This window comes from Bidens hawaiensis, unplaced genomic scaffold (genome assembly GCF_021521415.1).
Source record: "Bidens hawaiensis isolate Kalapana, Puna unplaced genomic scaffold, B.hawaiensis_p1.1 tig00057617_1, whole genome shotgun sequence".
NCBI classification, from domain to species: domain Eukaryota; kingdom Viridiplantae; phylum Streptophyta; class Magnoliopsida; order Asterales; family Asteraceae; genus Bidens; species Bidens hawaiensis.
In genome coordinates, this window is record NW_027500375.1 from 73,853 (window position 1) to 87,383 (window position 13,531).

The following is a 13,531-nucleotide window of genomic DNA, read 5'->3' on the forward strand; positions in this document are numbered from 1 at the left end:
CCAAGTACAAGCCCATTTTCGTCACCCGTCTTATTAGTTCGAAAAAAAAGATGGTACATGGTGATTTTGCGTGGATTATTGAGCGTTAAATGCACTCACAATCCGTGATCGTTTCCCGATTCCTACGGTGGACGAGCTACTGGATGAACTACACGGGCTATTATTTTTTCAAAACTCGACTTACGGGCAGGTTATCACCAGATTCGTGTGGCTCCGGTGGACGTCCACAAGACCACGTTTCGCACGGTTGACGGTCATTATGAGTTTCTGGTTATGCCCTTCGACTTGTCAAATGCTCCTTCAACTTTTCAAGCTGCTATGAATGATATTTTTCGAGATGTATTACGACAGTTTGTGCTCGTTTTCTTCGATGACATTCTTGTTTATAGCCGATCGGCATCGGATCATGCAAACCATCTTGAACATGTCTTTAAAAATCCTCTCTAGTCATCAATATTTTGCTAAATTGTCTAAATGCGTGTTTGGTGTGAATGCGGTGAATTATTTGGGACACGTCATCTCTAAAGAGGGGGTTGCTACTGATAGTGATAAAATGAGCGCTATCCAAGATTGGCCGATTCCAGTTTCGCAAACAGCCCTCCGTGGGTTTTTGGGGTTAACCGGATATTATAGGCGTTTTGTCCGACACTACTCTCAAATTGCATGTCCATTAACTGATATGTTACAGGGAACTCGTAAATTTATTTGGACTGATAAGGCTCAACCGGCGTTTGACGAACTCAAAAAGGCAATGACGTCTACACCGATACTGACCTTACCCGACTTCTCAACAGTCTTTGATGTTACTACGGATGCATCCGATTTCGGTATTGGTGCCGTCTTGTCACAGCGGGACAAACCTATCGCTTTTTTTTAGCAAAAAGCTTCACCCTCGGATGCGAGCGGCTCTAGCTTATGTTCGGGAACTCTTTGCCGTGACAGAGTCAGTTCCTTGAGAAGTCCCTTACCGGACCCCCCCCCCCCCCCCCGCCTTGCTAGTAGGACAGTTTGATGCCAAGTGGCCGGCACCCTTACAGTGGAAACAAGTCAACGTCGGACACTTGAAATGGGTGTGTCCAACCTTATCACATCGAAAACAGGAACCAGACCCAACCTTACATTCCCCTTTGTGCGGTTTCCCGCACTTCTTGCAATTACCAACCGCCGCATCCCTCTTAAATTCTGAAGGCTCAGTCTTTACCTTCTTCTCGGAAGAATTAAAATTGCTTCCCCCGGGCCGCTTACCGTACGAATTTGAGTTCCATGTCTTCCTAGTCTCGGCCGGCGGTAACTTCTCCCTCTGATTATACAATGTGCCTGCTAGGGTAACCACCGAGTGAAAAGAGCTCATGTTGGTGGTCACCACACCCCTACGAATATCCACTGGAAGACCCTTCACATACTTCTTAATCCTCTTAGCTTCAGGAGTAACCAAATCGGGACATAATCGAGCCATCTTATTAAACTTTGTGGTATACTCCCGATGCGTCATACTGGCCGCCTCCAAGGTCAAGAATTCCTGTTCAATCTTATCCAATTCATGCGGAGGACAAAACTGATCAAGAACCAATTTCTTCAACTCATCCCATGTCATCCTCCTAATAGAACAATCACCCATAGCCTGCGTCAAATTATCCCACCAACACAGTGCCTCGGAACGAAACGAGGCAGTAGCATAGGTCACCATGTCATCCCCCTTGCATTTACTAACTCTCAGAATGGCCTCCATCTCCCTCACCCACTGATGTGCTGCCAACGCGTCCTTAGTACCATCGAAAGAAGGAGGGTCACATTTCTTAAAGTCCCCATACGAACAACCCCGGGTAGATACACTAACAGTCTGTACTTTGTCTTCGTCCCCACTCGGCACATACACCTCCTCCTCCTCGATCTGCATCTCCTTACCCTTCCTCCCCTTATCCGAACTCTTACCAACCAATGACTCCTCCATGGCCCTAATGGCCTCAGCAACGATCTCGGGAATGGCTCTATGGAGTACCTAGTAAACCTCATCCTCGATTGCCGAGCGCATAGCAGGATCTAAGGCGGGGTTATCCCCCTCCTCATGAATCGGAGTTTCCTCCTGTTGAGGAGTAGGAATCTCACTCTCAGCTTCGGCAAGTGGCTTACGACCACGGCCACGAACACTAGGACCACCTCTCTTAGCTGCTCGAGTACTAACCATGACTTATCCCTACAAAGACAGAATTTTAACACAGTCAAGTACAAGTGGCATTTAGAACATGTAAGGTAAGGGTAAACTGCTAATGACGTTGATCAAGTGTAATTAGTCGTTTACTTTACCCGCCCATCCTAATCACCCCTTGCCCCTAACCACATTAGCATTATATCTAACACTTAAACAATTAATCACATAATGGAAACTTTAAAATTCAAAAGAATGACTAACAATAAAATTTACCTCTTGGCATGCAGCTACTCGCGGGGGCATACTAGTCTCTTCTCTTATAGTTTGAGTCCAAGCATTCGGGGATGCTCGATCCCTCGAACCATGGCTCTGATACCAACTTGTAAGACCCCGAATCCCGGGAATCCTACAGTTGGTATTCATACAAAATACTTAAACTCAAAGACAGTTCATTCCATTAAAATAACCAATTCAGAGTATAATTCAGTGAAAAATCATAATTAATAAAATAGGTTCCCAAAACCAAATTGAAATGTATTTAATAAAACGTTAAAAGAAAAATGTTTAGTATTATTAAAACTTCCGACTAAGTATGCCCTCCATCGTCTAAGTAGCTCCGTGCGCGTCCAAGCGGTAATGCATCCTCCTCCTAACCTAAAACTCAAACTAACATGCACACAAAGTCAGCTTGAGCTGAGTGAGTTCAAGTTTTACTAATTAACATCTATAATAATAATCATAATAGTCATTCCAAGAGTTTTAAAATAAACGGGATATAACAGTTAGGCCATCATCAACAATAAGAAATCATTATTTTATTATATATATATAAACATCCTTATAATTATATCCCTACATATATATCATCCAAGTAATAACATCAGGGTCGAGCACACGTACAACCCAAACACGTAACATCTCATCCAACGTATGCAAACATGAAGTAGGCATACGTAAACATCCATAGTCGATAACGACTACTAAACATCTCCAATTATTGGCCATACAATAATATATATACAAACATACTTACAACATACAATAACATCATCCCAAGGCCTACCCAATACAAGTAAGCCTATAAAAATAATTAAAACGGTTCATCAGGCAAAATCGCTTAGGTGTGCATGCTAGCCCAAAAACTTAAAAAGAGTGAAAAGGGGCATCATGAACTCACCTGACACAAGACACGTATTCACCACGAGCTAGAGAATCCGTAAGTAGCCCCACAACTTAAACTCCTGTCGGTTTACATACAATCATTACTAATGACATCGAGATGACTCGTTTATCCTACGAGATGTTCTAACATGGTTCGAGTTACCTAAAGCCTCGACTTCATCAAACTCCATCATAAAAGCCCCCGGGGCCTGACATTCACCAACACAAACCTTAGATACTCTCGGGAATAAAGAATTCCCAAATTACCCTCGGAAGCACTAGGTGATACTAACACGCGCGTTTAAGAGTCGTTTAGGCAATTAAAATCCAACTCAGCCCCGTGTGGACCCATTATGATAAATTCACAGACAACGAGTCCACACGACGCTACACGAGTCGAATGGGTCGGTAATTCACAAGTACAACGTGCTAACTATTCAATAAATGCGAATACACATTGTACCGACCCATTTGAGTAACCGACAACCAATTCAACCCCAATACTTATAAAAATCATTTTCCAACAGCCCGTGCACTAAACTGAGGCTATCCGAACTGAATTGGTCATCACCTTCTTCATATCTCGCGTTAAACGCAACATTCTATCATTCTTGCCAATTGAAAACAATCTTTCGAGCTACAACTAGTTGACCAATCAAACAAAAACCAAAGGATATGATTTTAAAGTATGTTATACTAGACATACCTAGGAAGATTTTGGTGTAAAAACCTCAACCAAAACAGTTCCAAAACCGCTCAATTGGACAGCCACTCGGTAAGCCTACAACACGCGATTTAACGATCAATAAGCGCGATAATACGATCAATTAAGGTGTAAAAGACTTGTAGGGACATAGTACTAACCTTCAATTGAAGTTTTATGCTCAAACCTTGGATGAAAAAAAGAAAAATCGGGGGTGGGGGCTGCTCCTTGCTGCCGATTGGTCAAGCAAAGGGGGGGGGGGGGTAGGGTTTTATGATTTGTGTTATAATATATAATATCTCATCTTAGCCCCTCCAAGTTGAATGATATTGCAACTTGAAAGAAAAGTTAAGCGATTAAACGTACCGGGAAAATGATAAGGTCAACGAGGCATGCAGGATAACTCCCGAGAAGTATACATACTTTACAAGCTTTAAATCTTAGAATCGAAAATTGACGGGCGTTACATCCTTGGTCAACGGTTCCGGGTGTTTACAGACCACCACAGCCTTCGACACCTATTAACACAAGTGATTTAGACACCGGAACAACATAAATGGGCTAGCAAGTTGCTCGGCTATGTCTTTGAGATACACTTTAAACAGGGTAAAGAAAACAAAGTTGCGGATGCTCTCAGTCGGATTGATGAGCCTCACTTTCTTACACTTTCAGTTTCTTACTTCCGTGGCTTCAAGAGCTTCGTGATTATTATACAATCAACCCGGAAGGTCTTGACCTCATACAACACATTTCGTAGTTTCCTGATCAACACCCGCATCAGCAAATCCATGACGGGTTGGTCTATCATCATCGTTGCCTCCAAATTCTAGCCCTACCAGTTTGTGTTCCAAACTGTTGCAAATGTTTCATTCCAGCCCGTTAGGAGGCCACTCGGGGATTACGGCCACCGTTAAGCGCATTCAAGCTTCCTTTTATTGGCCTAATCTTTGCTTTGAGGTAGCTCATTTTATTGGGGATTGCCTGGTTTGTCAGCAAATTAAGTCCACAACATATAAACCCTATGGGTTGTTGCAACCATTTCGGATTGCTTTGAGTAAAGTTATGAGATCCATTATATAGGACCTACAATTGATATCAAAGCTTTTGGCTTAACTATTTGTTTTTCGGATCATACTTTTCGAATTTTGATCTTAGTTTTTGTTGGATTTGAGGTTGTTTTTCGTGTTATCAACTACTTTTGGAGTACTTTACACATTAGATATACATGAAAATCATCAAATATATGTTTTTGGTGTTTTGCGTTTTTATGTCCGGTTCAGATATGGTTGAAAAACTCAGATCTAGGCCAGTTTAGTGGGTTTTAGACTAAAGTGTTTCTGACTTTATTGGGAATTTAGGTGCTATCATTTAAAAAAAAAAACTATAGCAACTCGAGTCGCGCACACTGTAGCAACTCGAGGTGCACATAAGCTGCGTTACTGTAGAAAAAAAAATATATAATAATATATAACAAATAAAAAAACATAAATTTCCTGTCTGTAATGATAACAACTTTGTTTCAATGCAAAATACATTAAACTCATTTTCGGACATTAGTGTTGATTGTGACAATGTTAATGTTGGCATTGTTTATGATATTTTAGATGAAAATATTGATGTTACATCATAAGTTGATTGTGAAACAGTGTCTAATGACTCTTTTATTGAAAAACCTTTTATAATAACAAATCGTACTTATGAGCCATTTAAATTAATTTTATAAATTTCTTTGAATGTCTGAATTTTATTGTCTATAGTAACGTATGCATGCACTAATTTATCTATAGACAAATTGTACAATTAGTTTTGTACGTAATGATTGATTTTCTAAGTATTTTATGCTGATGTTTTAGTATAAATGATGGGGTCCTCTCATTGAAAACGACTCAAATGGCTGTATCTTTTTGCTAAGATCATAACATGAAATTGGATGGGTATTACCTTGGCCAAACTTATGAATACTCATCATAAATGGTCGCTCGACCAAGTGGGAGAATATTGGAATGAAATGCTTAATCTGGCCTTAAGACCATTTAGATTAATTAACAGATTACTATTATACTTATTTATTATTATAATAATAATAATAGTTTAACCAATACGACATAACTACTCCCCAAAACTTATTTGATGGAAGTAATTGTAATTATTGATAAGTTAAGGGGGCAATTATGATTACCTTAGAATTGTTTTTGGGTGAATTCTCAGACTTTACAGTCTTTGGATCCTTTTTTATTTTATCCTTCTTGGTTTTCTAAAAAGATTTCTTTTTGCGTTTTACTTTATTAACTTTGGATCTTACGTCCACTTCACTGGGTTCACTATTAGCTTGATCAGTCCTTGAATCTGGGCTTCTAAAAGCTCTTTTTTTGTGACTGACTAAGATGCCTTTGAATATCAAGTTGTTGCTTGAACTAGTGCTTGCAATGTCTTGCAAGGTGAGAAGAATGACCACAAAAAATCAGCGCTTTATACGATAAGCAATAGAATGATCATCAGAACTAGTGTAATATGGTTGTTGTGGCGGGAAAGGTGATCCTTGGAAAGGAACATGACTATGAAACCCAATAGGTCTTTGACCATGATCATAAAAAACACTAGTGTAATATGAATCAACGTAGTTCTGTCAGTAATGATCATAGTAGGTGTTATCAAAATAGTTGTATGACTGAGGACATTGTGAATGATTAGTTGTTTTAGAAAATGTTTAGCGATTATGAGATGGAATGTACTTGCTAGAAGTACTTGGTTGAGTAACATTTTCAAACACTTTGGTTTTTTCTGAAATATCCTCAGGCTTACAACTTGATTATGAAAAGCTTAGTATGTTCAGACTATGCTTTTACTCTCATTAACACCAATTAACGATGTTTTTACTCGCATTGACACCCATTGTCAATGTTTTAAACGATTTCCAGAAAATATTCTGATCATCAAGATTTCCATCATGATCGGAGTTTGTCGTCTCCCTCCCATTGTTCTTAGACTATTCAACGTCATCCTCCATAAGTCCATGGTTATACAAAGAAAATTTGGACCCAATCCGCGTGTTCTTCTTCAATCCAGACTTGAGACTATTGGTCCATCCGTTTAACCGTCTCCAAGGATTACATTAAACATCCCACGAGGGTTAAGCAAAACGTATCCACTCGTGTACTTGTCATTTCACCTCCCTAAACTCTCAATTACTTTAACAATTTTATTTAACATAGTACTACCTTCTAATATTGTTTGTGATTTCAAGTCTCCCTTTAAAATATCAAATCAAAAACTATAAAGTCTATTTTTTCCTTTTCTCTCCTTTTGTGTTTATTGTTCTTTATAATAATAATATATTTATTATTAAATGCATTATAAAATGCGTTTAAAGACTAATGATATAACGCATTTATAAAAACGATAAAACGTTTTGTACAATTTTTATCTTATCATATGTCTCTCCCACAACAACAAAAAAATCATTTAAATATTTTTTTTTAGATTCAAGTGCATGAGATTAATGTCATATGAGAAAAGAACAACTTATTTATCATGTTGTGTGACAATATTTCTATCACTTTTATTGATTAAAAAATGTGATTTTTTTAAAAATAATGTAAGGCATCATAAAAAATTATTTAAAAGAAGCCACACTCTAAAAGTATTAAAATACTTGTAGAAAAAAAATTTATTTTTTCTTTTAACTAAAAAAACGTTTTTTACGTAAAAAACTTTTTTGTTTATTTTTAAAAGTTACAAAAAGAAAATGTTTTCTAATATAAAAGGAGGAAAAGAAAAAATTTTTAAATAATAAAAAACAAAAAGGTTTAAATCGTATTAATGTAAAACTTGAGAAATGATACGTTTAGCAACACCCCACAAGGGTTAGGCTAAACATATTGTTTGTTTTTCTATAATCCGGCATCCCCATCAACGTGATAAAAGAATCACTGAATTGAAATAGAACTCCACTAATAAGTCGACTCGGCGCGTAAAAAATTCTGTAATTTTTTTACGTGTATGTAACTTACATATATTACGAATGTGTAAAAAAAAATTCGAAAAAAAAAATCGTTACACTGAGTTCTTTCGAGTTCTTAAAACTTAAAGGGGTTCTCATTTGAAATCTCCCTATATATATATATATATATATATATATATAGGCTAAGCATAAAATGAAAACCCACTTGAGTTGTGAAAACTCTAGAAACCCATTCTCAACCACATGTTTTTAATTAAGACAGAATTACAAATTTTGTCCTTTAAAAAAAGCCAAATTACGGTTCGTGTCCTTTACTAAGTTTCCTTGCAGGCGGTGTACTTTAAACTTTTTTTTTTCTACACGTTATGTCCTTTACGCTAACTGGGTTAGAAAAACTCAGTTAAATGCCCTCACGTGAGGCGCATGTGAGGGCATTTTTGTCTTTAATATAAAGGTAGGCCCTACCCCAAACAAAGCATTCATCTGCTTGCATCCTCATTCCATGGATAAACCTCACAAGTCACCACCAGTATCCATCCAACTCTTCATCCACTTTAACTCAACCTCATCATCATCAAAAAAAAAATTTGAAAATACAATCAAGATAATTTCTTCAGTCCAGTTCATGAAGCAACACCACCCGTCACTCCTTCAACCTCACCCAGTGGTAGACTCGTCAGCATCAGAGGCGCGACATCTCCGGAAAGTTTTCCGTCACCGGAAAAAAGAGTTTGGTAAATGTCTCGTTTCACCTTCAATTTCTCCCAATTTTTTGAAGAAGGTAACAAAATAGGGCAAAAAGAGACCGAAAATTGAGCCTGAATCGGACGAAATCGGAGGTTATAGACCAAATCATACCTGAATCGGACTCGAAATAGGGGAGTAGCCTCGTTGTTCTGGCGAAATTTTGGTGGTAGTCTTCCAGTGGTGGTTTCAAGCGGCGATTGGCTGACGGCTACGATGAAGGTTTGGTGGTATTTTGGCGAAATTTTGGTGGTAGTCTTCCAGTGGTGGTTTCATAGACCCTGCAACTTCTTCTTTAACTTAACCTACCCCTCAGCCCTTTCTCTTCCCAAAAACTCAGTACAATCTCGGTGAACAATGGCTTCAGCTCCGATCAAGATAAGCAATGAACAAACTCCTGATCTTCAAATCACTTATGAACTGAAACCCTCCAAATCACCGGTAACCGATGTGACTCATGTGGCTCAGCTTTTGATGTCTAAAACCTCGCCCCCTGCTCCGTTAACACCTTCGGTTGCATTATCGGTATCTATTCACTATTTATTATTAGTTTGCAAGTACAATTTGAGTTATTGGTGGTTGGATCTGCTGTGCTTTTAGGGCAAACGCAAAAGGTTGAAGCCAACCAGATTTGACTTTGCTTCCTTTAAATCCAAGAAGAAGAAACACCAACGCTTGATTTCAAAGCATAAAGTTTGTAATTTTGTTTTATATATTGTGAATTTGTGATGTATAAACCCCCAAATATGGAATTGAAATGTATTGGTTGGTTTTAATCATTTTATTCATAGTGTACGTGGTTCAGTTTTTATAGAAAAGAGAATGATAACTGATTGATTATTTTTTGTTTACAGGCGGAACATGATCCTTCGAGAACGAGTTTGAGGTCGGTTTGTCTTTGAAAGCTTTGTTCTGGTCGCCGGAATACTCACCGTCACCGTCGCCGTGACCACCACCAGTGCAGTCATCGATCTCCTTGTCGGAAAATTGGCTGTGGTGGTGATGATGATGTAGATGACGTGGAGGGGATCACGACGGGCCAGGTTTCATGTGCTGGGTATATGGTGGAGGCGTGGTGGTGGCGATTAGCATGGTCTCCGGTGGCCGTTAGTGGTGTGGTGGTGGTTTAAACAGAGAGAGAGAGAGAGAAGGGGGGGGGGGGGGGAGAAAGAGAGAGAGTCTCTGCAAAAATGAAGAAGAAAGAGGAAGAAGAAGTTGCAGGGTAGACGAAAAGACAAAAATGCCCTCACATGCGCCTCACGTAAGGGCATTTAACTGGGTTTTTCTAACCCAGTTAGCGTAAAGGACATAACGTGTAGAAAAAAAAAGTTTAAAGTACACCGCCTGCAAGGAAACTTAGAAAAGGACACGAACCGTAATTTGGCTTTTTTTAAAGGACAAAATTTGTAATTCTGTCTTTAATTAATGTTTAAATCTTGTGGTCCACAATTAAAGTGAATAAAAAATTTAAATATAAATATAACTTTTTCTCTATCCTAAAAACATATATAAAAATTAGTAAAAAAATGTTAAAAAATAGCAAAACATTTTTTTTTTCCGATGTTTTGTATTAAATGTTACAACATATATTATATGTAACAAAAAAAACGATGTTACATAGGGTTTTTCGCGGGTTTTCACAACTCAAGTGGAGTTTCATTTTAACTTTACCCTATATATATATATATATATATATATATATTTATATACATATAATCAATTAAAAACAAAACCAATTAAATTGCGCATAAAAGTAAATAAGTTTAGGAAATACTTCAAAACGCTATAGCTCTAGTTAAGAACTTCGTTTGTTATTCGAAAATGTGAATCTGTAAGCCATAGTGTCCCAAATCGTGTTGCTCTTCTTGAATTCTTTTAATAGATTCACCAACAAAGTGCCTACATTTCGCGATTTTAATAAGCTCAAGCGTTGGTATGTCTCCAATTTCAAGAGGGATCTCTTCAAGATTCTTGCACCACATAATTTCTAATTGTTCAAGACATGGAAAGCTTGTACTACATGCTTCCCACAGTTTGATATTTAACCACTCAAGTCTCAAGAACTTTAGCTGTCGAAACTCAAGCTCACCTGTGTTCCAGTAGCTTCCCTCAAAGGCACCGTGTTTTAGTTTTAAAACACGAAGATTAGGTAACGATTGAATGATCGACATATCACTCCATGGTAGATAACAAGAATGTAGTGTAAGTGATTTCAGTGTTGTTGGAAAAGTAATGTGGTTCTTTCCATAGATTGATTCACCTTTGGGACCAGCTGTCAAATTGAGCTTTAGAAGGGAGGTTAGAGATTTGAAGTCACTTTCCTTATCTAAGTAAGCAGTGCATGTAAGTTCTTTAATGTAAGGAAAACACTTTTGAAAATCACCTACTCTATCTCTCAACCCCACATCTGAAATTGTTAGCAAATTCATTGGCTTTTTAATGGAAGGAAGAACAAAGAAAGTATTACTCCACAAATGCCTCAGATTTACCAAATCTGATATGTTACTGGGTAACTTCACACTATGGCCATAATGATAACGCATATTGTAAATGAGGTTTGAAGGTTCCATAGATTACATATAGAAGATGGGAAACCTGATGATTCTTTCCTAATAGCAAGATACCTCAAGTGAACTAGCAGTTTTATGCTTGGGGGAAATTTATCCAAGCTACAGTTTTGTAGATCTAACACCCTAAGTAGCACAAAGGAACGGAAAGACTTAATGTCATCACTCAAGCATATGAAAGAACTAAAGCTCAAAATCGATCTAATGTGTTCGACGCACGAATGAGGAAAGCCTAGACTGTTGATATCATTACTTATGAACATACGAATCGGCTTAAATGGTGGTGCAGTGGCATTAGAAAAAAGAGAGGACAATGTTAATATGGATGAATCATTAGTTTTTTTCTTATCTATTTTATGGATGAATCGTTCTCCCTTGGCTTTTACTAGGCATAGCTCCCTAACAAGATCATGCACTTTACAAAATTTGACACCTCCATTAGACCTCCTCGTCCAGTCGGCTACAGTTACAAGGTTTCTGTCAATCAGATCCATGAGGTAACCCTCTGCAATATCCTCCAAGCTTCTATTCCCACCTGCTTTAATAAACCCTTCAGCCACCCATAACCATATCAACCTCTGTACTTCAAACTCATAGTCTTTAGGGAAGCCACCAAGATAAAGAAAGCACTCTCTCAAGTGAAGAGGAAGATGATTGTAACTTAAACCTAATGTGTCCAGGCATCCATTCTCCTCACCAACTATATAAGAGTCGGTCCTCTCTGCAATTTCCAGCCAAAACTTTTCATTCCATGCTTCTTTTGCTAAAACTCCTGCAATGACAACCAACGCAAGTGGTAATCCATGACAATTTTTTACTATTTGCATTCCAGGTTTTACTGACCATTCCGGATACTCATTTCCTTTGAACACCTTCTGACACAACAACTCCCAGCTTCTTTCTTTGTTCAAATATCCTAAGAGATGAATGAGTCCACCTGAATTGGCATGCTTAGCAACTTCATTGAGGCGGCTGGTGATTAGAATTCGACTTCCATTGTTGTTATGTGGGAAAAATAATTTGAGGTTATCCCATGTTTCTATGTGCCAAATATCGTCAATCACAATCAAATATCTCTGACACATTAGGTGTTTGTGCACCATTTCACGAAGTTGAGAGACGGTAACCTTTTTAAGGTCTAGTTGACTACAGTCGGATTCTGTAATTTTCTTTTGTGTATGGATTTTAAGGAGAGATGCTTGAGTGATGGATTTAAGAATTTGAATCAGCACGTCCCGCTTATCGTATGATTGAGAAACATTTACCCATACACGGACATGGAAGTGATGATTAATATAACCATCATTGATTACTTTGTTGGCGAGTGTAGTCTTGCCTATTCCGCCCATACCAACAATAGAGACAACATCTACCTTTTTTTTATCTTCCACAAGTTTGTCTCTTATCACCTTAGCATCACGATCAAGCCCCACAATAATTTCATCAAATACTTTCTTCGATCGATGCGAATTTCTGGAGATGGAAATTTGAGCGGAAGCAGATTCATCTTTTAATCTCGCACTCATGAATTCCACCTCGATAAGCTTGAATGATCTTCTCACATCATCAAGATTTAGGGACTGTTTAAGGTATGCAGGGAATTGTTTATTAATCCTAAGGTGAACACCTGATAGATACAGATCGACAATATACTGTGCCTCTTCTGCTGCGTCTATGAATCTCTTCCTCAAATCATTAATTTTTTTGTGCTCATGATGGTCTTGATGTTCGTCAATGGAAAGGGTTTTGATCATGGAGCCAAGCTTATCATAAAGAAGCTGGAATTTAGGCCTTTCAGATATAATTGCTGGGTTGTTGATGAATGGATTGCCGGTGCAGTTAATGAGGTGGTTCAACTTCTCCATGAACATATGGATACCTGCGTATGCCATTTATCTCAACCTTTCTGGATTCTAAAGAAGTTGATTGTAGTCGGGTTGTAAACGTACATTGTTAAAAGTAAAGGATGCTGTGTGTAATTAATGACTTCTTTTTTGGTAGAAAATAACGTTCAGGATCGTAGCGGCATCTTACGCTCTCAAATGATTGGAGGACAAAAGATAATGCTTTGGATATGCTGACTTAAAGTGGAAACAGATACTGTTTAGTGGATCATTTGCCGACACACATAAAAGACTGTCAACTACAATGCATCATATGCACCAGCACAAACTTTTAGGACCCGACTTTACACTGGGTGGGGGTGGGGGTGGGACCTCCGGGTTTAGCGGCAACACCGCCATCAT

General features: G+C 38.2%; 2 pseudogenes; one reads left to right on the top strand and one right to left on the bottom strand.

Moving 5' to 3' along the window:
* Positions 1-424: 424 nt before the first annotated feature.
* Positions 425-877, top strand: LOC143601916 (putative mitochondrial protein AtMg00860 pseudogene; annotated as a pseudogene).
* A 9,652-nt stretch (positions 878-10,529) lies between these two features.
* Positions 10,530-13,177, bottom strand: LOC143601917 (putative late blight resistance protein homolog R1A-10; annotated as a pseudogene).
* Between the last annotated feature and the right edge of the window lie 354 nt (positions 13,178-13,531).